Source organism: Sciurus vulgaris (genome assembly GCF_902686455.1).
Source record: "Sciurus vulgaris genome assembly, chromosome: 8".
Lineage (NCBI taxonomy): Eukaryota > Metazoa > Chordata > Mammalia > Rodentia > Sciuridae > Sciurus > Sciurus vulgaris.
Window position 1 is genome coordinate 98,162,309 of NC_136468.1, and position 5,394 is coordinate 98,167,702.

Sequence of the window (5,394 nt, forward strand, 5' to 3'; positions counted from 1 at the left end):
TTAATAACTTTGTTGTATTTTTCCTAAGTTTCATGTCTCACTTGAAATCGTCTCATGTGAAAACACGAAGCTGAGAACACAGGTATCATCTTCTCTCCATTATCACAACTACTAATCTTTTCACAGTCTCTGTAGTTTTGCCTTTTCCAGAATATTACATAGTTGAAATCATGCAGTATGAAGCCTTGTCAGATTGGCTTCTTTCCCTTAGTAATATATATTTGAATTTCCTCCATAAATTTTCATGGCCTGATATTATTTCTTTTTAGTATTGACTATATTTCACTGTAGAGTACCAGAGTTCATCTGTTCACCCACTGAAGAACTTGCTTCCAATTTCTGGCAATTTTGAATAAACCTGCTCTACAGGTTTTTGCAGCTTTTGTGGACATAAGTGTTCAACTAATATGGGTAAATACCAATAGTGGTGTTGCTGAATCACAGGGTAAAACTATGTATTATTTTGTAAGAACTTGTCACACCACTGTCTTCCAAAGTGCCTGTATTGCATTTCTACAGGCACCGAATGGGACATCCTGTGGTTAGTCTTCTGAATTTTTGTCCACTGTTGTAAGCCCAGTAGTGATATTTCCTGTACTTTGAATTTTGGTTTCCCTGATAACATGTGATGTGGAACATCTTTTCACATACTTATTTGCCATCTGTATGTCTTTTTTGGGGAGGTGTCTGTTAACATCTTTGGCCCAGTTCTTAAATTGGGTTATATATTTTCTTATTGTTGAGTTTTAAATATTTTGTGAAAATTTTGGAAAATGGTCCTGTATCAGATATCTCTTTTATAAATATTTTTTCTCAACCTTTGTTTATTTATTCTCTTCATAGTATGTTTCTCAGTGCAGAAATTCCTAATTTTAATAGAGTCTGGTTTATTGATTATTTTATGAATCATGTTCCTTTCCTATTGTCTTTGAATAGTCATCACCAAACCCAAGGCCATATGGATTTTTTTTCTGTGCATATTTTAGGAGGTTTATATTTTTGTGCTTTACATTTCTGTGATAAATTTTGAGGTAAATTTTGTGAATGGTGTAACATTTGAGTTTATTTTATTTATTTATTTACTTATTCTGCACGTGGATGTCCTTTGTTCCATAAAAATCAATTAAAATATTTGCAGGCTCAGAGATTGTTAACTCAGCTACGTCAAGTCCAGTCTGGTAATAAACCCATCAAAAGCAGTTTTTATTTCTGTTACTTTTTTTTTTTTTCTTTTTTTCTTATTGGGAATTGAACTCAGGGGCACTCAACCACTGAACCATATCCCTAGCCCTTTTTGGTATCTTACTTAGAGACATGGTCTTGCTGAGTTGCTTAGGGCCTCCCTAATTTGCTGAGGTTTGCTTTGAACTTTCCATCCTCCTGCCTCAGCCTCCCCAGTGGCTGGAATTACAGGTTTGCGTCACCAATGCCCTGTGTTTGTTGTTGTTGTTGTTGTTGTTTTTGTTTTTAATCTCTAGCATTTTGTTATTGTTTGTTTCATTTTGGGGTCTTCCTTAGGATTTCTCTGTGTCTGCTTATACTGCCATCTGTTCTTGCACATTATTTACTTTCTTCATTAGAAAGTAGTGTACTATTCACAATTCTTTAAAATCCTGGTTGGATCATTCCACCAACCTTGTCATATCTGTATCTGATTGTAATGCTTGTTTTGTGTCTTCGAACTGTGTATTTTGCCATTGAGAATGTCTTGCAATTTTGTTTCCATAGCTGAACATGATTCAGTGGGTAACAGAAAGGAGTACAGACAGGCCTTTAGTAATGCAGTGGTAATGTGTGGGGGAGGGGAAGCATGCTCTAGTCCTACAATTAGGTCTCAGCCTATTAGTGAGCCTGTGCTTTGCACTGTGAACTGCACACATGGTTCTCAGTTTATCTTCCACTGCCCCACATGTGACAGGATGAGGATGACTTACTGAAGCTTATTATAGCCTGAGTGGGTTGAAATTATTTCCCTTCCCTGAAGTTAGTATGGTTCTGTTAGACTCAGTTCCATAAACCATCTTGATTAACAAGAGGAGAACCAGCAAAGACAAGGCTCTGGTTAAATAGTTTCTCCTGAGAACTGACTTTATTTAGAACAGAATACTCTAATGTATTTCAAAATGTTTTTTTTCTCCTTCCCTTGGGGGAAGCCCAAGGGGATTTTTCTCTGATATATACTGTGAGAACTGACCAAACTTCTGCGGGTAAACCTCACAGAAACACAAAGATCTTCCTAAATGCTTGGATTTGTCTACACTAAACCTCCATAAGTTTGTCAATGGCAGGTCAGAATTTTCTACTGACTTCCTGTGATTTCCTACAGAGGTTTCTGAGTTTCTGCTTAAGTTAGTTTGTGATTTTTCTGTATCTGCCTGTTGCATTTTTAATTTGGTGGGCAGTAGTTTGACCTATGTAACAAGAAAAGAAAAATAATAGGAATTGCTATACTTTTGTGTTATGCAGTAATAATAAGTTGTATTTGGTATTTGCCTGGACTTGTAAAATTAAAATCACAAAATGTAGCAGGTACCTTGTCCGCTTGTTACATACTTGCTGTGTGGAGCAAGTAGGGCAAGTGTGTGGCAGGTCGATAAGACACAGGCAAGACATATGCCTGACCAATGGCAATATGAACCTTTATCTATGAGGCCAGAACATGCCTAGACTAAAAATCACTTACTTAAACCCCTGGACCTCAGGAGCAGAGTGTCAGCAACACTGCGACCAAAGGACTCCATGTTGCTCTGTCACTTGACTGCCCTGGCTGCTGTTCACACCATCACTGATTGCAAAGCAACCCTTGTCACCAAGCCTGGAGACTAACCACCACTCGAGCGATGAAGACTGCCATCCCCAACATCCAGCCTCCGACTCATCGGACATCCGAGGACATTCAAGGACATCGAAGGAGCTGAAAAAGTCTACGGCTGAAAAGAATTCCTTCTGTCTTATTGTTTTGTTTTGTTTTGCTTCTTTCTTTTTAGGACAGTGTGGGAACTTCTAAGCTCCTTATCTTTGAAACCTGAAACTTGAAGTCTTCAGACATTTTATTTGATCCGTCTTCTGTTATGTGCTGTGTTGTGTTTTACCCTTTATTAATATTAAAATTTTGGCATAGCACTTTTTGGTGTTTTGTATGGTTTAAATAAGACACTGATGAATTACACTCATGAATTACACTCATGAATTACAGGGTTTATTGCCATACAAAAAGATTAGTTTGTGCTTTTCTCCATCTTGATCAAAGTAGGGCAGAATGAGAGCAAATCTCACGGGGAATACTTACTGGAGAGACAATAGACGATAGACAAAGCACATTAGCCAGATAGTGAGTGAGTTCCCATTTCTTCTAGAGCGCAATGATCAAAGGCTAGTTGTATAATTTGGATAGAAGCAGGCCCCTGTTGACGTGTAGACTAACTGAAGTGCGGAAGAATAGGTTGCTGAGAGAGACAGTTTGACCAACAAGTGGAGACCCACAGACACAGAGAAGGTCCCTCCACCCTCCCCAGTGGTGCCTGTGTTGACACAGGGCTTCAAAGAACAGGTCAAAGGCTGACAGAGAGTAGTCCTTCTTCAGCCCGAGTTCTCGATGTGTCTGTCAGTATTCAGCTTATGTGTTTTGAAGTTCAGTATGTGAGGAAAATAATTCACACATGTGTTTGGATAATATGTGATTACTATTTTTGCAAGAAGAAGGATTACACTCCATGTTCTGCTTACAACAAAACATGCATCACTCACAGAGCAAATTATGTAAGTGTTTGGAATCATCTCAACATTACAAAACACTTGGGTTATCGGTACTTTGGGTGAATGAATGCAATAGAGGAGGTAGGAGGAAAGATAACAGGGGCCATAGGACAACATAACAGTTATTCTGCTGACTGGAGCTCAGAGCACAAGGTGTCCAGAAAATTCTAAATTTTGGAGAACTTTTGGAAATATTTGAGATGATACAGAATCACTGAAGCTATCTATAGAAAAAACGATTTGATATAAAAGCAGGACCTCAGAATGCCAGAACATTTGGATATTACCAGAATAAATATTGAACAAGAGATGGTAACAATGATGGTACTGGTGATGACACTACCCAAAAAGAAAAAAAATATATTGGTTTGGAATCTTCCAAGAATGTGTTCTATAGCTTTTCTTTTTCCATTTTCTTATTAAAAATCATAAATTTACATAGGGCAATGTTGTTTGATTCATTCTGTTATTTTTTCCCTTCCCCCCACCCCTCCCACCCCTCTTTTCCCTCTATACAGTCCTTCCTTCCTCCATTCTTACCACCCTCCTTATCCCTAACCCTAAACCTAACCCTAGCCCTAACGCTAACCCCTCCTACCCCCCATTATATGTCCTCATCTGCTTATCAGCGAGATCATTCATCCTTTAGTTTTTTGAGATTGGCTTATCTCACTTAGCATGATATCCTCCAATTTCATCCATTTGCCTGGAAATGCCATGATTTTATCATTCTTCATGGCGGAGTAATATTCCATTGTATATATATGCCACAGTTTCTTTATCCATTCATCAACTGAAGGGCATCTAGGTTTTTTCCACAATCTAGCTATGGTGAATTGAGCAGCTGTGAACATTGATGTGGCTGTATCTCTGTAGTATGCTGATTTTAAGTCCTTTGGGTATAGGCCTAGGAGTGGTTCCATTCCAAGCTTTCTGAGGAATCTCCATACTGCTTTCCAGAGTGGTTGCACTAATTTGCAGTCCCACCAGCAATGTATGTTTCCATATGTTTCCATATGTTTGTTGATTGCTTGTACATCTTCTTCTGTGAAGTGTCTGTTCATTTCCTTAGCCCATTTGTTGATTGGATTATTTGTATTCTTGGTGTAGAGTTTTATGAGTTCTTTATAGATTCAGGATATTAGTGCTCTATCTGAAGTATGATTTGCAAAGATATTCTCCCACTCTGTAGGCTCTCTCTTCACATTACTGATAGTTTCCTTTGCTGAGAGAAAGCTTTTTAGTTTGAATCTATCCCAGTTGTTGATTCTTGCTTTTATTTCTTGTGCTATGGGAGTCCTGTTAAGGAAGTCTGATCCTAAGCCAACAAGTTGAAGATTTGGACCTACTTTTTCTTCTATAAGATGCAGGGTCTCTGGTCTGATTCCGAGGTCTTTGATCCATTTTGAGTTGAGTTTTGTGCAGGGTGAGAGATAGGGGTTTAATTTCATTCTGTTGCATATTGTTTTCCAGTTTTCCCAGCACCATTTATTGAAGAGGCTATCTTTTCTCCATTGCATATTTTTGGCACCATTGTCTAGTATGAGAAAATTGTATTTATTTGGGTTTGTGTCCATGTCCTCTATTCTGTACCATTGATCTACCTGTCTATTTTGGTACCAATACCATGCCGTTTTT